General features: G+C 39.6%; 17 non-coding genes across 17 annotated transcripts; all 17 read right to left on the bottom strand.

Annotated features, from left to right (window-relative positions):
- Positions 1–951: 951 nt before the first annotated feature.
- trnae-uuc (transfer RNA glutamic acid (anticodon UUC)) lies at positions 952–1,023 on the bottom strand. The gene has a single exon. It is a non-coding gene; the product is annotated as a tRNA-Glu (tRNA).
- A 210-nt stretch (positions 1,024–1,233) lies between these two features.
- trnar-acg (transfer RNA arginine (anticodon ACG)) lies at positions 1,234–1,306 on the bottom strand. Its single transcript has one exon. It is a non-coding gene; the product is annotated as a tRNA-Arg (tRNA).
- Positions 1,307–2,290: 984 nt separating this feature from the next.
- On the bottom strand, positions 2,291–2,362 carry trnae-uuc (transfer RNA glutamic acid (anticodon UUC)). Its single transcript has one exon. It is a non-coding gene; the product is annotated as a tRNA-Glu (tRNA).
- Positions 2,363–2,572: 210 nt separating this feature from the next.
- trnar-acg (transfer RNA arginine (anticodon ACG)) lies at positions 2,573–2,645 on the bottom strand. The gene has a single exon. It is a non-coding gene; the product is annotated as a tRNA-Arg (tRNA).
- A 980-nt stretch (positions 2,646–3,625) lies between these two features.
- On the bottom strand, positions 3,626–3,697 carry trnae-uuc (transfer RNA glutamic acid (anticodon UUC)). Its single transcript has one exon. It is a non-coding gene; the product is annotated as a tRNA-Glu (tRNA).
- Positions 3,698–4,966: 1,269 nt separating this feature from the next.
- On the bottom strand, positions 4,967–5,038 carry trnae-uuc (transfer RNA glutamic acid (anticodon UUC)). The gene has a single exon. It is a non-coding gene; the product is annotated as a tRNA-Glu (tRNA).
- Positions 5,039–6,308: 1,270 nt separating this feature from the next.
- Positions 6,309–6,380, bottom strand: trnae-uuc (transfer RNA glutamic acid (anticodon UUC)). The gene has a single exon. It is a non-coding gene; the product is annotated as a tRNA-Glu (tRNA).
- A 211-nt stretch (positions 6,381–6,591) lies between these two features.
- trnar-acg (transfer RNA arginine (anticodon ACG)) lies at positions 6,592–6,664 on the bottom strand. Its single transcript has one exon. It is a non-coding gene; the product is annotated as a tRNA-Arg (tRNA).
- Positions 6,665–7,648: 984 nt separating this feature from the next.
- On the bottom strand, positions 7,649–7,720 carry trnae-uuc (transfer RNA glutamic acid (anticodon UUC)). The gene has a single exon. It is a non-coding gene; the product is annotated as a tRNA-Glu (tRNA).
- Positions 7,721–8,299: 579 nt separating this feature from the next.
- Positions 8,300–8,371, bottom strand: trnae-uuc (transfer RNA glutamic acid (anticodon UUC)). Its single transcript has one exon. It is a non-coding gene; the product is annotated as a tRNA-Glu (tRNA).
- Positions 8,372–8,974: 603 nt separating this feature from the next.
- trnae-uuc (transfer RNA glutamic acid (anticodon UUC)) lies at positions 8,975–9,046 on the bottom strand. Its single transcript has one exon. It is a non-coding gene; the product is annotated as a tRNA-Glu (tRNA).
- Positions 9,047–10,305: 1,259 nt separating this feature from the next.
- On the bottom strand, positions 10,306–10,377 carry trnae-uuc (transfer RNA glutamic acid (anticodon UUC)). The gene has a single exon. It is a non-coding gene; the product is annotated as a tRNA-Glu (tRNA).
- Positions 10,378–10,588: 211 nt separating this feature from the next.
- trnah-aug (transfer RNA histidin (anticodon AUG)) lies at positions 10,589–10,661 on the bottom strand. Its single transcript has one exon. It is a non-coding gene; the product is annotated as a tRNA-His (tRNA).
- A 1,266-nt stretch (positions 10,662–11,927) lies between these two features.
- Positions 11,928–12,000, bottom strand: trnar-acg (transfer RNA arginine (anticodon ACG)). The gene has a single exon. It is a non-coding gene; the product is annotated as a tRNA-Arg (tRNA).
- A 2,315-nt stretch (positions 12,001–14,315) lies between these two features.
- Positions 14,316–14,387, bottom strand: trnae-uuc (transfer RNA glutamic acid (anticodon UUC)). Its single transcript has one exon. It is a non-coding gene; the product is annotated as a tRNA-Glu (tRNA).
- Positions 14,388–15,654: 1,267 nt separating this feature from the next.
- Positions 15,655–15,726, bottom strand: trnae-uuc (transfer RNA glutamic acid (anticodon UUC)). The gene has a single exon. It is a non-coding gene; the product is annotated as a tRNA-Glu (tRNA).
- Positions 15,727–18,333: 2,607 nt separating this feature from the next.
- Positions 18,334–18,405, bottom strand: trnae-uuc (transfer RNA glutamic acid (anticodon UUC)). The gene has a single exon. It is a non-coding gene; the product is annotated as a tRNA-Glu (tRNA).
- Between the last annotated feature and the right edge of the window lie 1,720 nt (positions 18,406–20,125).

Raw genomic sequence — 20,125 nt, 5'->3', positions numbered from 1 at the left:
CAGTGTACACAGTCATTGTGTCTGTCAACAACAAGGTTCCTTGGTTTTCTGTTTCAGATGCATATCTTAATTTGATCCTCCTGTTGTTGCATGAATTTTACTGAAGAGCAAGAAATGCAAACTTGAAGTGTATTCAATGTTTAAAAAGTCTTGTAAATTATTAATCTACAAAACATGTCACATTTGCTGTTGCTGAGGGAATATTGTTGTGTTGTGTGATTCTGCTGCCAGTTAAAATGTGGTATCTGTTCTTACACAAGTGCATCCCAAATGACAAGATGTTCTTTCCCATACAGGGAGTTCAACCCGGGCGAAAACCAGAAATCCTAAAAGCCAGACCATATGGGAAGACAGTTACTTTAAAAAAACATCACAGACAAATCCATAAACGTTGAAATGATGCTTGTTGTAATTACAAGCTCCATCTTTTTCTCAGCGATGTTGGAGAAAAGTCCCATATAAAATCAGTCTAAAATGTGTTTGAATCGAGAACTGCCAGACACAATGAAAAGTATACAGTATTTTTTCCAGCTTGATTTTGGTCAAATAAATCTAGTTTTGAGCCAAACAGGAGTCAAATATTCAATCTTCTGACCTGTTATCAGACACGTTATCCATTGCGCCACTGGCCGCACAGCCAAGCTGAAGTCAGGACACACCTAGGCCAGTGTACACAGTCATAGCTTCTGTCACCGACAAGGTTCCTTGGGATTTCTGTTACAGATGCAAATCTTAATTTTATCCTCCTGTTGTTGCATGAATTTTACTGCAGAGCAAGAAATGCAGCAATGAAGTGTATTCAACGTTTAAAATGCCTTGTATAATTTGAATCTACATAACATGTCACATTTCCTGTTGCTGAGGGAATATTGTTGTGTTGTGTGAAACTGCTGCCAGTTAAAATGCAGTATCTGTTGTTCCACAAGTGCATCCCAAACAACAAGATATTCTTTCCCATACCGGGAGTTAAACCCGGGCCACCTGGGTGAAAACCAGGAATCCTAACCGCTAGACCATATGGGAAGACACATACTTAAAATACACATCACAGACAAATCTTTAAATGTTGACATTATGCCTTTTGGATTAAAAGCTACATCTTTTTTTCTCTGAGATGTTGGGGAATGTCCAGATGAAATCAGTCTAAAATGAGTTTGAAGTGAGAACAGCCAGAAGCACTGAAGAGTATACAGTATCAATGCCGGCTTGATTTCAATCAATTAAATTAAGTATCGAGCCAGCCAGGAGTCGAACCTAGAATCTTCTGATCCGTAGTCAGACACGTTATCCATTGCGCCACTGGCCCCACGTCTAAGCTGAAGTCAGGTCACAGCTAGACCAGTGTACACAGTCATTGTGTCTGTCAACAACAAGGTTCCTTGGTTTTCTGTTTCAGATGCATATCTTAATTTGATCCTCCTGTTGTTGCATGAATTTTACTGAAGAGCAAGAAATGCAAACTTGAAGTGTATTCAATGTTTAAAAAGTCTTGTAAATTATGAATCTACAAAACATGTCACATTTGCTGTTGCTGAGGGAATATTGTTGTGTTGTGTGATTCTGCTGCCAGTTAAAATGTGGTATCTGTTCTTACACAAGTGCATCCCAAATGACAAGATGTTCTTTCCCATACTGGGAGTTCAACCCGGGCGAAAACCAGAAATCCTAAAAGCCAGACCATATGGGAAGACAGTTACTTTAAAAAAACATCACAGACAAATCCATAAACGTTGAAATGATGCTTGTTGTAATTACAAGCTCCATCTTTTTCTCAGCGATGTTGGAGAAAAGTCCCATATAAAATCAGTCTAAAATGTGTTTGAATCGAGAACTGCCAGACACAATGAAAAGTATACAGTATTTTTCCCAGCTTGATTTTGGTCAAATAAATCTAGTTTTGAGCCAAACAGGAGTCAAATATTCAATCTTCTGACCTGTTATCAGACACGTTATCCATTGCGCCACTGGCCGCACAGCCAAGCTGAAGTCAGGACACACCTAGGCCAGTGTACACAGTCATAGCTTCTGTCACCGACAAGGTTCCTTGGGATTTCTGTTACAGATGCAAATCTTAATTTGATCCTCCTGTTGTTGCATGAATTTTACTGCAGAGCAAGAAATGCAGCAATGAAGTGTATTCAACGTTTAAAATGCCTTGTATAATTTGAATCTACATAACATGTCACATTTCCTGTTGCTGAGGGAATATTGTTGTGTTGTGTGAAACTGCTGCCAGTTAAAATGCAGTATCTGTTGTTACACAAGTGCATCCCAAACAACAAGATATTCGTTCCCATACCGGGAGTTGAACCCGGGCCACCTGGGTGAAAACCAGGAATCCTAACCGCTAGACCATATGGGAAGACACATACTTAAAATACACATCACAGACAAATCTTTAAATGTTGACATTATGCCTGTTGGATTAAAAGCTACATCTTTTTTTCTCTGAGATGTTGGGGAATGTCCAGATGAAATCAGTCTAAAATGAGTTTGAAGTGAGAACAGCCAGAAGCACTGAAGAGTATACAGTATCAATGCCGGCTTGATTTCAATCAATTAAATTAAGTATCGAGCCAGCCAGGAGTCGAACCTAGAATCTTCTGATCCGTAGTCAGACACGTTATCCATTGCGCCACTGGCCCCACGTCTAAGCTGAAGTCAGGTCACAGCTAGACTAGTGTACACAGTCATTGTGTCTGTCAACAACAAGGTTCCTTGGTTTTCTGTTTCAGATGCATATCTTAATTTGATCCTCCTGTTGTTGCATGAATTTTACTGAAGAGCAAGAAATGCAAACTTGAAGTGTATTCAATGTTTAAAAAGTCTTGTAAATTATGAATCTACAAAACATGTCACATTTGCTGTTGCTGAGGGAATATTGTTGTGTGTGATTCTGCTGCCAGTTAAAATGTGGTATCTGTTCTTACACAAGTGCATCCCAAATGACAAGATGTTCTTTCCCATACTGGGAGTTCAACCTGGGCGAAAACCAGGAATCCTAAAAGCCAGACCATATGGGAAGACAGTTACTTAAAAAAACATCACAGACAAATCCATAAACGTTGAAATTATGCTTGTTGTATTACAAGCTCCATCTTTTTTCTCAGAGATGTTGGAGAAAAGTCCCATATAAAATCAGTCTAAAATGTGTTTGAATCGAGAACTGCCAGACACAATGAAAAGTACACAGTATTTTTCCCAGCTTGATTTTGGTCAAATAAATCTAGTTTTGAGCCAAACAGGAGTCAAATATTCAATCTTCTGACCTGTTATCAGACACGTTATCCATTGCGCCACTGGCCGCACAGCCAAGCTGAAGTCAGGACACACCTAGGCCAGTGTACACAGTCATAGCTTCTGTCACCGACAAGGTTCCTTGGGATTTCTGTTACAGATGCAAATCTTAATTTGATCCTCCTGTTGTTGCATGAATTTTACTGCAGAGCAAGAAATGCAGCAATGAAGTGTATTCAACGTTTAAAATGCCTTGTATAATTTGAATCTACATAACATGTCACATTTCCTGTTGCTGAGGGAATATTGTTGTGTTGTGTGAAACTGCTGCCAGTTAAAATGCAGTATCTGTTGTTACACAAGTGCATCCCAAACAACAAGATATTCTTTCCCATACCGGGAGTTGAACCCGGGCCACCTGGGTGAAAACCAGGAATCCTAACCGCTAGACCATATGGGAAGACACATACTTAAAATACACATCACAGACAAATCTTTAAATGTTGACATTATGCCTGTTGAATTAAAAGCTACATCTTTTTTTTCTCTGAGATGTTGGGGAATGTCCAGATGAAATCAGTCTAAAATGAGTTTGAAGTGAGGACAGCCAGAGGCACTGAGAAGTATACAGTATCAATCCCGGATTGATTTCAATCAATTAAACATTAAGTATCAAGGCAGCAAGGAGTCGAACCTAGAATATTCTGATCCGTAGTCAGACACGTTATACATCGCGCCACTGGCTCCACGTCTAAGCTGAAGTCAGGTCACAGCTAGACCAGTGTACACAGTCATTGCGTCTGTCAACAACAAGGTTCCTTGGTTTTCTGTTTCAGATGCATATCTTAATTTGATCCTCCTGTTGTTGCATGAATTTTACTGCAGAGCAAGAAATGCAAACTTGAAGTGTATTCAATGTTTAAAAAGTCTTGTAAATTATGAATCTACAAAACATGTCACATTTGCTGTTGCTGAGGGAATATTGTTGTGTTGTGTGATTCTGCTGCCAGTTAAAATGTGGTATCTGTTCTTACACAAGTGCATCCCAAATGACAAGATGTTCTTTCCCATACTGGGAGTTCAACCCGGGCGAAAACCAGGAATCCTAAAAGCCAGACCATATGGGAAGACAGTTACTTAAAAAAACATCACAGACAAATCCATAAACGTTGAAATTATGCTTGTTGTATTACAAGCTCCATCTTTTTTCTCAGAGATGTTGGAGAAAAGTCCCATATAAAATCAGTCTAAAATGTGTTTGAATCGAGAACTGCCAGACACAATGAAAAGTACACAGTATTTTTCCCAGCTTGATTTTGGTCAAATAAATCTAGTTTTGAGCCAAACAGGAGTCAAATATTCAATCTTCTGACCTGTTATCAGACACGTTATCCATTGCGCCACTGGCCGCACAGCCAAGCTGAAGTCAGGACACACCTAGGCCAGTGTACACAGTCATAGCTTCTGTCACCGACAAGGTTCCTTGGGATTTCTGTTACAGATGCAAATCTTAATTTGATCCTCCTGTTGTTGCATGAATTTTACTGCAGAGCAAGAAATGCAGCCATGAAGTGTATTCAACGTTTAAAAAGCCTTGTATAATTTGAATCTACATAACATGTCACATTTCCTGTTGCTGAGGGAATATTGTTCTGTTGTGTGAAACTGCTACCAGTTAAAATGCAGTATCTGTTGTTACACAAGTGCATCCCAAACAACAAGCTTTTCTTTCCCATACCGGGAGTTGAACCCGGGCCACCTGGGTGAAAACCAGGAATCCTAACCGCTAGACCATATGGGAAGACACATACTTAAAATACACATCACAGACAAATCTTTAAATGTTGACATTATGCCTGTTGAATTAAAAGCTACATCTTTTTTTTCTCTGAGATGTTGGGGAATGTCCAGATGAAATCAGTCTAAAATGAGTTTGAAGTGAGAACAGCCAGAGGCACTGAGAAGTATACAGTATCAATCCCGGATTGATTTCAATCAATTAAACATTAAGTATCAAGGCAGCAAGGAGTCGAACCTAGAATATTCTGATCCGTAGTCAGACACGTTATCCATTGCGCCACTGGCCCCACGTCTAAGCCGAAGTCAGGTCACAGCTAGACCAGTGTACACAGTCATTGCGTCTGTCAACAACAAGGTTCCTTGGTTTTCTGTTTCAGATGCATATCTTAATTTGATCCTCCTGTTGTTGCATGAATTTTACTGCAGAGCAAGAAATGCAAACTTGAAGTGTATTCAATGTTTAAAAAGTCTTGTAAATTATGAATCTACAAAACATGTCACATTTGCTGTTGCTGAGGGAATATTGTTGTGTTGTGTGATTCTGCTGCCAGTTAAAATGTGGTATCTGTTCTTACACAAGTGCATCCCAAATGACAAGATGTTCTTTCCCATACTGGGAGTTCAACCCGGGCGAAAACCAGGAATCCTTAAAGCCAGACCATATGGGAAGACAGTTACTTAAAAAAAACATCACAGACAAATCCATAAACGTTGAAATTATGCTTGTTGTGATTACAAGCTCCATCTTTTTCTCAGAGATGTTGGAGAAAAGTCCCATATAAAATCAGTCTAAAATGTGTTTGAATCGAGGACTGCCAGACACAATGAAAAGTATACAGTATTTTTCCCAGCTTGATTTTGGTCAAATAAATCTAGTTTTGAGCCAAACAGGAGTCAAATATTCAATCTTCTGACCTGTTATCAGACACGTTATCCATTGCGCCACTGGCCGCACAGCCAAGCTGAAGTCAGGACACACCTAGGCCAGTGTACACAGTCATAGCTTCTGTCACCGACAAGGTTCCTTGGGATTTCTGTTACAGATGCAAATCTTAATTTGATCCTCCTGTTGTTGCATGAATATTACTGCGGAGCAAGAAATGCAGCCATGAAGTCTATTCAACGTTTAAAATGCCTTGTATAATTTGAATCTACATAACATGTCACATTTCCTGTTGCTGAGGGAATATTGTTGTGTTGTGTGAAACTGCTGCCAGTTAAAATGCAGTATCTGTCATTACACAAGTGCATCCCAAACGACAAGATATTCTTTCCCATACCGGGAGTTGAACCCGGGACACCTAGGTGAAAACCAGGAATCCTAACCGCTAGACCATATGGGAAGACACATACTTAAAATACACATCACAGACAAATCTTTAAAGGTTGACATTATGCCTGTTGGATTAAAAGCTACATCTTTTTTTTCTCTGAGATGTTGGGGAATGTCCAGATGAAATCAGTCTAAAATGAGTTTGAAGTGAGAACAGCCAGAAGCACTGAAAAGTATACAGTATCAATCCCGGCTTGAATTCAATCAATTAAATTACGTATTGAGCCAGCCAGGAGTCGAACCTAGAATCTTCTGATCCGTAGTCAGACACGTTATCCATTGCGCCACTGGCCCCACGTCTAAGTTGAAGTCAGGTCACAGCTAGACCAGTGTACACAGTCATTGCGTCTGTCAACAACAAGGTTCCTTGGTTTTCTGTTTCAGATGCATATCTTAATTTGATCCTCCTGTTGTTGCATGAATTTTACTGCAGAGCAAGAAATGCAAACTTGAAGTGTATTCAATGTTTAAAAAGTCTTGTAAATTATGAATCTACAAAACATGTCACATTTGCTGTTGCTGAGGGAATATTGTTGTGTTGTGTGATTCTGCTGCCAGTTAAAATGTGGTATCTGTTCTTACACAAGTGCATCCCAAATGACAAGATGTTATTTCCCATACTGGGAGTTCAACCCGGGCGAAAACCAGGAATCCTTCAAGCCAGACCATATGGGAAGACAGTTACTTAAAAAAAACATCACAGACAAATCCATAAACGTTGAAATTATGCTTGTTGTGATTACAAGCTCCATCTTTTTCTCAGAGATGTTGGAGAAAAGTCCCATATAAAATCAGTCTAAAATGTGTTTGAATCGAGGACTGCCAGACACAATGAAAAGTATACAGTATTTTTCCCAGCTTGATTTTGGTCAAATAAATCTAGTTTTGAGCCAAACAGGAGTCAAATATTAAATCTTCTGACCTGTTATCAGACACGTTATCCATTGCGCCACTGGCCGCACAGCCAAGCTGAAGTCAGGACACACCTAGGCCAGTGTACACAGTCATAGCTTCTGTCACCGACAAGGTTCCTTGGGATTTCTGTTACAGATGCAAATCTTAATTTGATCCTCCTGTTGTTGCATGAATATTACTGCGGAGCAAGAAATGCAGCCATGAAGTCTATTCAACATTTAAAATGCCTTGTATAATTTGAATCTACATAACATGTCACATTTCCTGTTGCTGAGGGAATATTGTTGTGTTGTGTGAAACTGCTGCCAGTTAAAATGCAGTATCTGTTGTTACACAAGTACATCCCAAACGACAAGATATTCTTTCCCATACCGGGAGTTGAACCCGGGACACCTGGGTGAAAACCAGGAATCCTAACCGCTAGACCATATGGGAAGACACATACTTAAAATACACATCACAGACAAATCTTTAAATGTTGACATTATGCCTGTTGGATTAAAAGCTACATCTTTTTTTTCTCTGAGATGTTGGGGAATGAGTTTGAAGTGAGAACAGCCAGAAGCACTGAAAAGTATTCAGTATCAATCCCGGCTTGATTTCAATCAATTAAATTAAGTATCGAGCCATCCAGGAGTCGAACCTAGAATCTTCTGATCCGTAGTCAGACACGTTATCCATTGCGCCACTGGCCCCACGTCTAAGCTGAAGTCAGGTCACAGCTAGACCAGTGTACACAGTCATTGCGTCTGTCAACAACAAGGTTCCTTGGGATTTCTGTTACAGATGCAAATCTTAATTTGATCCTCCTGTTGTTGCATGAATATTACTGCAGAGCAAGAAATGCAGCCATGAAGTGTATTCAACATTTAAAATGCCTTGTATAATTTGAATCTACATAACATGTCACATTTCCTGTTGCTGAGGGAATATTGTTGTGTTGTGTGAAACTGCTGCCAGTTAAAATGCAGTATCTGTTGTTACACAAGTACATCCCAAACGACAAGATATTCTTTCCCATACCGGGAGTTGAACCCGGGACACCTGGGTGAAAACCAGGAATCCTAACCGCTAGACCATATGGGAAGACACATACTTAAAATACACATCACAGACAAATCTTTAAATGTTGACATTATGCCTGTTGGATTAAAAGCTACATCTTTTTTTTCTCTGAGATGTTGGGGAATGTCCAGATGAAATCAGTCTAAAATGAGTTTGAAGTGAGAACAGCCAGAAGCACTGAAAAGTATTCAGTATCAATCCCGCCTTGAATTCAATCAATTAAATTAAGTATTGAGCCAGCCAGGAGTCGAACCTAGAATCTTCTGACCTGTTATCAGACACGTTATCCATTGCACCACTGGCCGCACAGCGAAGCTGAAGTCAGGACACACCTAGGCCAGTGTACACAGTCATAGCTTCTGTCACCGACAAGGTTCCTTGGGATTTCTGTTAAAGATGCAAATCTTAATTTGATCCTCCTGTTGTTGCATGAATATTACTGCAGAGCAAGAAATGCAGCCATGAAGTCTATTCAACGTTTAAAATGCCTTGTATAATTTGAATCTACATAACATGTCACATTTCCTGTTGCTGAGGGAATATTGTTGTGTTGTGTGAAACTGCTGCCAGTTAAAATGCAGTATCTGTTGTTACACAAGTGCATCCCAAACGACAAGATATTCTTTCCCATACCGGGAGTTGAACCCGGGACACCTGGGTGAAAACCAGGAATCCTAACCGCTAGACCATATGGGAAGACACATACTTAAAATACACATCACAGACAAATCTTTAAATGTTGACATTATGCCTGTTGGATTAAAAGCTACATCTTTTTTTCTCTGAGATGTTGGGGATGTCCAGATGAAATCAGTCTAAAATGAGTTTGAGGTGAGAACAGCCAGAAGCACTGAAAAGTATTCAGTATCAATCCCGGCTTGAATTCAATCAATTAAATTAAGTATTGAGCCAGCCAGGAGTCGAACCTAGAATCTTCTGATCCGTAGTCAGACACGTTATCCATTGCGCCACTGGCCACACGTCTAAGCTGAAGTCAGGTCACAGCTAGACCAGTGTACACATTCATTGCGTCTGTCGACAACAAGGTTCCTTGGTTTTCTGTTTCAGATGCATATCTTAATTTGATCCTCCTGTTGTTGCATGAATTTTACTGCAGAGCAAGAAATGCAAACTTGAAGTGTATTCAATGTTTAAAAAGTCTTGTAAATTATGAATCTACAAAACATGTCACATTTGCTGTTGCTGAGGGAATATTGTTGTGTTGTGTGATTCTGCTGCCAGTTAAAATGTGGTATCTGTTCTTACACAAGTGCATCCCAAATGACAAGATGTTCTTTCCCATACTGGGAGTTCAACCCGGGCGAAAACCAGGAATCCTAAACGCCAGACCATATGGGAAGACAGTTACTTAAAAAAACATCACAGACAAATCCATAAACGTTGAAATTATGCTTGTTGTATTACAAGCTCCATCTTTTTTCTCAGAGATGTTGGAGAAAAGTCCCATATAAAATCAGTCTAAAATGTGTTTGAATCGAGAACTGCCAGACACAATGAAAAGTATACAGTATTTTTCCCAGCTTGATTTTGGCCAAATAAATCTAGTTGTGAGCCAAACAGGAGTCAAATATTCAATCTTCTGACCTGTTATCAGACACGTTATCCATTGCACCACTGGCCGCACAGCCAAGCTGAAGTCAGGACACACCTAGGCCAGTGTACACAGTCATAGCTTCTGTCACCGACAAGGTTCCTTGGGATTTCTGTTACAGATGCAAATCTTAATTTGATCCTCCTGCATGAATTTTACTGCAGAGCAAGAAATGCAGCCATGAAGTGTATTCAACGTTTAAAATGCCTTGTATAATTTGAATCTACATAACATGTCACATTTCCTGTTGCTGAGGGAATATTGTTGTGTTGTGTGAAACTGCTGCCAGTTAAAATGCAGTATCTGTTGTTACACAAGTGCATCCCAAACGACAAGAAATTCTTTCCCATACCGGGAGTTGAACCCGGGCCACCTGGGTGAAAACCAGGAATCCTAACCGCTAGACCATATGGGAAGACACATACTTAAAATACACATCACAGACAAATCTTTAAATGTTGACATTATGCCTGTTGGATTAAAAGCTAATTCTTTTTTTTCTCTGAGATGTTGGGGAATGTCCAGATGAAATCAGTCTAAAATGAGTTTGAAGTGAGAACAGCCAGAAGCACTGAAAAGTATTCAGTATCAATCCCGGCTTGAATTCAATCAATTAAATTAAGTATCGAGCCAGCCAGGAGTCGAACCTAGAATCTTCTGATCCATAGTCAGACACGTTATCCATTGCGCCACTGGCCCCATGTCTAAATTGAAGTCAAGTCACAACTAGACCAGTGTACACAGTCATTGTGTCTGTCAACAACAAGGTTCCTTGGTTTTCTGTTTCAGATGCATATCTTAATTTGATCCTCCTGTTGTTGCATGAATTTTACTGAAGAGCAAGAAATGCAAACTTGAAGTGTATTCAATGTTTAAAAAGTCTTGTAAATTATGAATCTACAAAACATGTCACATTTGCTGTTGCTGAGGGAATATTGTTGTGTTGTGTGATTCTGCTGCCAGTTAAAATGTGGTATCTGTTCTTACACAAGTGCATCCCAAATGACAAGATGTTCTTTCCCATACTGGGAGTTCAACCCGGGCGAAAACCAGGAATCCTAAACGCCAGACCATATGGGAAGACAGTTACTTAAAAAAAACATCACAGACAAATCCATAAACGTTGAAATGATGCAAGTTGTAATTACAAGCTCCATCTTTTTCTCAGAGATGTTGGAGAAAAGTCCCATATAAAATCAGTCTAAAATGTGTTTGAATCGAGAACTGCCAGACACAATGAAAAGTATACAGTATTTTTCCCAGCTTGATTTTGGTCAAATAAATCTAGTTTTGAGCCAAACAGGAGTCAAATATTCAATCTTCTGACCTGTTATCAGACACGTTATCCATTGCGCCACTGGCCGCACAGCCAAGCTGAAGTCAGGACACACCTAGGCCAGTGTACACAGTCATAGCTTCTGTCACCGACAAGGTTCCTTGGGATTTCTGTTACAGATGCAAATCTTAATTTGATCCTCCTGTTGTTGCATGAATTTTACTGCAGAGCAAGAAATGCAGCCATGAAGTGTATTCAACGTTTAAAATGCCTTGTATAATTTGAATCTACATAACATGTCACATTTCCTGTTGCTGAGGGAATATTGTTGTGTTGTGTGAAACTGCTGCCAGTTAAAATGCAGTATCTGTTGTTACACAAGTGCATCCCAAACGACAAGAAATTCTTTCCCATACCGGGAGTTGAACCCCGGCCACCTTGGTGAAAACCAGGAATCCTAACCGCTAGACCATATGGGAAGACACATACTTAAAATACACATCACAGACAAATCTTTAAATGTTGACATTATGCCTGTTGGATTAAAAGCTACATCTTTTTTTCTCTGAGATGTTGGGGAATGTCCAGATGAAATCAGTCTAAAATGAGTTTGAAGTGAGAACAGCCAGAAGCACTGAAAAGTATTCAGTGTCAATCCCGGCTTGATTTCAATCAATTAAATTAAGTATCGAGCCAGCTAGGAGTCGAACCTAGAATCTTCTGATCCGTAGTCAGACACGTTATCCATTGCGCCACTGGCCCCACGTCTAAGCTGAAGTCAGGTCACAGCTAGACCAGTGTACACAGTCATTGCGTCTGTCAACAACAAGGTTCCTTGGTTTTCTGTTTCAGATGCATATCTTAATTTGATCCTCCTGTTGTTGCATGAATTTTACTGCAGAGCAAGAAATGCAAACTTGAAGTGTATTCAATGTTTAAAAAGTCTTGTAAATTATGAATCTACAAAACATGTCACATTTGCTGTTGCTGAGGGAATATTGTTGTGTTGTGTGATTCTGCTGCCAGTTAAAATGTGGTATCTGTTCTTACACAAGTGCATCCCAAATGACAAGATGTTCTTTCCCATACTGGGAATTCAACCCGGGCGAAAACCAGGAATCCTAAACGCCAGACCATATGGGAAGACAGTTACTTAAAAAAAACATCACAGACAAATCCATAAACGTTGAAATGATGCTTGTTGTAATTACAAGCTCCATCTTTTTCTCTGAGATGTTGGAGAAAAGTCCCATATAAAATCAGTCTAAAATGTGTTTGAATCGAGAACTGCCAGACACAATGAAAAGTATACAGTATTTTTCCCAGCTTGATTTTGGTCAAATAAATCTAGTTTTGAGCCAAACAGGAGTCAAATATTCAATCTTCTGACCTGTTATCAGACACGTTATCCATTGCGCCACTGGCCGCACAGCCAAGCTGAAGTCAGGACACACCTAGGCCAGTGTACACAGTCATAGCTTCTGTCACCGACAAGGTTCCTTGGGATTTCTGTTACAGATGCAAATCTTAATTTGATCCTCCTGTTGTTGCATGAATTTTACTGCAGAGCAAGAAATGCAGCCATGAAGTGTATTCAACGTTTAAAATGCCTTGTATAATTTGAATCTACATAACATGTCACATTTCCTGTTGCTGAGGGAATATTGTTGTGTTGTGTGAAACTGCTGCCAGTTAAAATGCAGTATCTGTTGTTACACAAGTGCATCCCAAACGACAAGAAATTCTTTCCCATACCGGGAGTTGAACCCGGGCGAAAACCAGGAATCCTAACCGCTAGACCATATGGGAAGACACATACTTAAAATACACATCACAGACAAATCTTTAAATGTTGACATTATGCCTGTTGGATTAAAAGCTACATCTTTTTTTCTCTGAGATGTTGGGGAATGTCCAGATGAAATCAGTCTAAAATGAGTTTGAAGTGAGAACAGCCAGAAGCACTGAAAAGTATACAGTATCAATCCCGGCTTGATTTCAATAAATTAAATTAAGTATCGAGCCAGCCAGGAGTCGAACCTAGAATCTTCTGATCCGTAGTCAGACACGTTATCCATTGCGCCACTATCCCCACGTCTAAGCTGAAGTCAAGTCACAGCTAGACCAGTGTACACAGTCATTGTGTCTGTCAACAACAAGGTTCCTTGGTTTTCTGTTTCAGATGCATATCTTAATTTGATCCTCCTGTTGTTGCATGAATTTTACTGAAGAGCAAGAAATGCAAACTTGAAGTGTATTCAATGTTTAAAAAGTCTTGTAAATTATGAATCTACAAAACATGTCACATTTGCTGTTGCTGAGGGAATATTGTTGTGTTGTGTGATTCTGCTGCCAGTTAAAATGTGGTATCTGTTCTTACACAAGTGCATCCCAAATGACAAGATGTTCTTTCCCATACTGGGAATTCAACCCGGGCGAAAACCAGGAATCCTAAACGCCAGACCATATGGGAAGACAGTTACTTAAAAAAAACATCACAGACAAATCCATAAACGTTGAAATGATGCTTGTTGTAATTACAAGCTCCATCTTTTTTCTCAGAGATGTTGGAGAAAAGTCCCATATAAAATCAGTCTAAAATGTGTTTGAATCGAGAACTGCCAGACACAATGAAAAGTATACAGTATTTTTCCCAGCTTGATTTTGGTCAAATAAATATAGTTTTGAGCCAAACAGGAGTCAAATATTCAATCTTCTGACCTGTTATCAGACACGTTATCCATTGCGCCACTGGCCGCACAGCCAAGCTGAAGTCAGGACACACCTAGGCCAGTGTACACAGTCATAGCTTCTGTCACCGACAAGGTTCCTTGGGATTTCTGTTACAGATGCAAATCTTAATTTGATCCTCCTGTTGTTGCATGAATTTTACTGCAGAGCAAGAAATGCAGCCATGAAGTGTATTCAACATTTAAAATGCCTTGTATAATTTGAATCTACATAACATGTCACATTTCCTGTTGCTGAGGGAATATTGTTGTGTTGTGTGAAACTGCTGTCAGTTAAAATGCAGGATCTGTTGTTACACAAGTGCATCCCAAACGACAAGAAATTCTTTCCCATACCGGGAGTTGAACCCGGGCCACCTGGGTGAAAACCAGGAATCCTAACCGCTAGACCATATGGGAAGACACATACTTAAAATACACATCACAGACAAATCTTTAAATGTTGACATTATGCCTGTTGGATTAAAAGCTACATCTTTTTTTCTCTGAGATGTTGGGGAATGTCCAGATGAAATCAGTCTAAAATGAGTTTGAAGTGAGAACAGCCAGAAGCACTGAAAAGTATACAGTATCAATCCCGGCTTGATTTCAATAAATTAAATTAAGTATCGAGCCAGCCAGGAGTCGAAACTAGAATCTTCTGATCCGTAGTCAGACACGTTATCCATTGCGCCACTGGCCCCACGTCTAAACTGAAGTCAAGTCACAGCTAGACCAGTGTACACAGTCATTGTGTCTGTCAACAACAAGGTTCCTTGGTTTTCTGTTTCAGATGCATATCTTAATTTGATCCTCCTGTTGTTGCATGAATTTTACTGAAGAGCAAGAAATGCAAACTTGAAGTGTATTCAATGTTTAAAAAGTCTTGTAAATTATGAATCTACAAAACATGTCACATTTGCTGTTGCTGAGGGAATATTGTTGTGTTGTGTGATTCTGCTGCCAGTTAAAATGTGGTATCTGTTCTTACACAAGTGCATCCCAAATGACAAGATGTTCTTTCCCATACTGGGAGTTCAACCCGGGCGAAAACCAGGAATCCTAAAAGCCAGACCATATGGGAAGACAGTTACTTTAAAAAAACATCACAGACAAATCCATAAACGTTGAAATGATGCTTGTTGTAATTACAAGCTCCATCTTTTTCTCAGCGATGTTGGAGAAAAGTCCCATATAAAATCAGTCTAAAATGTGTTTGAATCGAGAACTGCCAGACACAATGAAAAGTATACAGTATTTTTCCCAGCTTGATTTTGGTCAAATAAATCTAGTTTTGAGCCAAACAGGAGTCAAATATTCAATCTTCTGACCTGTTATCAGACACGTTATCCATTGCGCCACTGGCCGCACAGCCAAGCTGAAGTCAGGACACACCTAGGCCAGTGTACACAGTCATAGCTTCTGTCACCGACAAGGTTCCTTGGGATTTCTGTTACAGATGCAAATCTTAATTTGATCCTCCTGTTGTTGCATGAATTTTACTGCAGAGCAAGAAATGCAGCAATGAAGTGTATTCAACGTTTAAAATGCCTTGTATAATTCGAATCTACATAACATGTCACATTTCCTGTTGCTGAGGGAATATTGTTGTGTTGTGTGAAACTGCTGCCAGTTAAAATGCAGTATCTGTTGTTACACAAGTGCATCCCAAACAACAAGATATTCTTTCCCATACCGGGAGTTGAACCCGGGCCACCTGGGTGAAAACCAGGAATCCTAACCGCTAGACCATATGGGAAGACACATACTTAAAATACACATCACAGACAAATCTTTAAATGTTGACATTATGCCTGTTGGATTAAAAGCTACATCTTTTTTTCTCTGAGATGTTGGGGAATGTCCAGATGAAATCAGTCTAAAATGAGTTTGAAGTGAGAACAGCCAGAAGCACTGAAAAGTATACAGTATCAATCCCGGCTTGATTTCAATAAATTAAATTAAGTATCGAACCAGCCAGGAGTCAAACCTAGAATCTTCTGATCCGTAGTCAGACACGTTAGCCATTGCGCCACTGGCCCCACATCTAAGCTGAAGTCAAGTCACAGCTAGACCAGTGTACACAGTCATTGTGTCTGTCAACAACAAGGTTCCTTGGTTTTCTGTTTCAGATGCATATCTTAATTTGATCCTCCTGTTGTTGCATGAATTTTACTGAAGAGCAAGAAATGCAAACTTGAAGTGTATTCAATGTTTAAAAAGTCTTGTAAATTATGAATCTACAAAACATGTCACATTTGCTGTTGCTGAGGGAATATTGTTGTGTTGTGTGATTCTGCTGCCAGTTAAAATGTGGTATCTGTTCTTACACAAGTGCATCCCAAATGACAAGATGTTCTTTCCCATACTGGGAGTTCAACCCGGGCGAAAACCAGGAATCCTAAAAGCCAGACCATATGGGAAGACAGTTACTTTAAAAAAACATCACAGACAAATCCATAAACGTTGAAATGATGCTTGTTGTAATTACAAGCTCCATCTTTTTCTCAGCGATGTTGGAGAAAAGTCCCATATAAAATCAGTCTAAAATGTGTTTGAATCGAGAACTGCCAGACACAATGAAAAGTATACAGTATTTTTCCCAGCTTGATTTTGGTCAAATAAATCTAGTTTTGAGCCAAACAGGAGTCAAATATTCAATCTTCTGACCTGTTATCAGACACGTTATCCATTGCGCCACTGGCCGCACAGCCAAGCTGAAGTCAGGACACACCTAGGCCAGTGTACACAGTCATAGCTTCTGTCACCGACAAGGTTCCTTGGGATTTCTGTTACAGATGCAAATCTTAATTTGATCCTCCTGTTGTTGCATGAATTTTACTGCAGAGCAAGAAATGCAGCAATGAAGTGTATTCAACGTTTAAAATGCCTTGTATAATTTGAATCTACATAACATGTCACATTTCCTGTTGCTGAGGGAATATTGTTGTGTTGTGTGAAACTGCTGCCAGTTAAAATGCAGTATCTGTTGTTACACAAGTGCATCCCAAACAACAAGATATTCTTTCCCATACCGGGAGTTGAACCCGGGCCACCTGGGTGAAAACAAGGAATCCTAACCGCTAGACCATATGGGAAGACACATACTTAAAATACACATCACAGACAAATCTTTAAATGTTGACATTATGCCTGTTGGATTAAAAGCTACATCTTTTTTTCTCTGAGATGTTGGGGAATGTCCAGATGAAATCAGTCTAAAATGAGTTTGAAGTGAGAACAGCCAGAAGCACTGAAAAGTATACAGTATCAATCCCGGGCTTGATTTCAATAAATTAAATTAAGTATCGAACCAGCCAGGAGTCGAAGCTAGAATCTTCTGATCCGTAGTCAGACACGTTATCCATTGCGCCACTGGCCCCACGTCTAAGCTGAAGTCAAGTCACAGCTAGACCAGTGTACACAGTCATTGTGTCTGTCAACAACAAGGTTCCTTGGTTTTCTGTTTCAGATGCATATCTTAATTTGATCCTCCTGTTGTTGCATGAATTTTACTGAAGAGCAAGAAATGCAAACTTGAAGTGTATTCAATGTTTAAAAAGTCTTGTAAATTATGAATCTACAAAACATGTCACATTTGCTGTTGCTGAGGGAATATTGTTGTGTTGTGTGATTCTGCTGCCAGTTAAAATGTGGTATCTGTTCTTACACAAGTGCATCCCAAATGACAAGATGTTCTTTCCCATACTGGGAGTTCAACCCGGGCGAAAACCAGGAATCCTAAAAGCCAGACCATATGGGAAGACAGTTACTTTAAAAAAACATCACAGACAAATCCATAAACGTTGAAATGATGCTTGTTGTAATTACAAGCTCCATCTTTTTCTCAGCGATGTTGGAGAAAAGTCCCATATAAAATCAGTCTAAAATGTGTTTGAATCGAGAACTGCCAGACACAATGAAAAGTATACAGTATTTTTCCCAGCTTGATTTTGGTCAAATAAATCTAGTTTTGAGCCAAACAGGAGTCAAATATTCAATCTTCTGACCTGTTATCAGACACGTTATCCATTGCGCCACTGGCCGCACAGCCAAGCTGAAGTCAGGACACACCTAGGCCAGTGTACACAGTCATAGCTTCTGTCACCGACAAGGTTCCTTGGGATTTCTGTTACAGATGCAAATCTTAATTTGATCCTCCTGTTGTTGCATGAATTTTACTGCAGAGCAAGAAATGCAGCAATGAAGTGTATTCAACGTTTAAAATGCCTTGTATAATTTGAATCTACATAACATGTCACATTTCCTGTTGCTGAGGGAATATTGTTGTGTTGTGTGAAACTGCTGCCAGTTAAAATGCAGTATCTGTTGTTACACAAGTGCATCCCAAACAACAAGATATTCTTTCCCATACCGGGAGTTGAACCCGGGCCACCTGGGTGAAAACCAGGAATCCTAACCGCTAGACCATAAGGGAAGACACATACTTAAAATACACATCACAGACAAATCTTTAAATGTTGACATTATGCCTGTTGGATTAAAAGCTACATCTTTTTTTCTCTGAGATGTTGGGGAATGTCCAGATGAAATCAGTCTAAAATGAGTTTGAAGTGAGAACAGCCAGAAGCACTGAAAAGTATACAGTATCAATCCCGGCTTGATTTCAATCAATTAAATTAAGTATCGAGCCAGCCAGGAGTCGAACCTAGAATCTTCTGATCCGTAGTCAGACACGTTATCCATTGCGTTGGAGAAAAGTCCCATATAAAATCAGTCTAAAATGTGTTTGAATCGAGAACTGCCAGACACAATGAAAAGTATACAGTATTTTTCCCAGCTTGATTTTGGTCAAATAAATCTAGTTTTGAGCCAAACAGGAGTCAAATATTCAATCTTCTGACCTGTTATCAGACACTTTATCCATTGCGCCACTGGCCGCACAGCCAAGCTGAAGTCAGGACACACCTAGGCCAGTGTACACAGTCATAGCTTCTGTCACCGACAAGGTTCCTTGGGATTTCTGTTACAGATGCAAATCTTAATTTGATCCTCCTGTTGTTGCATGAATTTTACTGCAAAGCAAGAAATGCAGCAATGAAGTGTATTCAACGTTTAAAATGCCTTGTATAATTTGAATCTACATAACATGTCACATTTCCTGTTGCTGAGGGAATATTGTTGTGTTGTGTGAAACTGCTGCCAGTTAAAATGCAGTATCTGTTGTTACACAAGTGCATCCCAAACGACAAGATATTCTTTCCCATACCGGGAGTTGAACCCGGGACACTTGGGTGAAAACCAGGACCAACCACTAGACCATATGGGAAGACACATAATTAAAATACACATCACAGACAAATCTTTAAATGTTGACATTATGCCTGTTGGATTAAAAACTACATCTTTTTTTCTCTGAGATGTTGGGGAATGTCCAGATGAAATCAGTCTAAAATGAGCTTGAAGTGAGAACAGCCAGAAGCACTGAAAAGTATTCAGTGTCAATCCCAGCTTGATTTCAATAAATTAAATTAAGTATCGAGCCAGCCAGGAGTCGAACCTAGAATCTTCTGATCCGTAGTCAGAGACGTTATCCATTGCGCCACTGGCCCCACGTTTAAGCTGAAGTCAGGTCACAGCTAGACCAGTGTACACAGTCATTGCGTCTGTCAACAACAAGGTTCCTTGGTTTTCTGTTTCAGATGCATATCTTAATTTGATCCTCCTGTTGTTGCATGAATTTTACTGCAGAGCAAGAAATGCAAACTTGAAGTGTATTCAATGTTTAAAAAGTCTTGTAGATTACGAATCTACAATACATGTCACATTTGCTGTTGCTGAGGGAATATTGTTGTGTTGTGTGATTCTGCTGCCAGTTAAAATGTGGTATCTGTTCTTACACAAGTGCATCCCAAATGACAAGATGTTCTTTCCCATACTGGGAGTTCAACCCGGGCGAAAACCAGGAATCCTAAACGCCAGACCATATGGGAAGACAGTTACTTAAAAAAACATCACAGACAAATCCATAAACGTTGAAATGATGCAAGTTGTAATTACAAGCTCCATCTTTTTCTCAGAGATGTTGGAGAAAAGTCCCATATAAAATCAGTCTAAAATGTGTTTGAATCGAGAACTGCCAGACACAATGAAAAGTATACAGTATTTTTCCCAGCTTGATTTTGGTCAAATAAATC

This window comes from Oncorhynchus mykiss, chromosome 17 (genome assembly GCF_057628025.1).
Source record: "Oncorhynchus mykiss isolate SJ-2025 chromosome 17, ASM5762802v1, whole genome shotgun sequence".
Taxonomy (NCBI): domain Eukaryota; kingdom Metazoa; phylum Chordata; class Actinopteri; order Salmoniformes; family Salmonidae; genus Oncorhynchus; species Oncorhynchus mykiss.
Note: the sequence above shows the minus strand (reverse complement) of the source record. Positions and strands in the feature narration are given on the sequence as shown.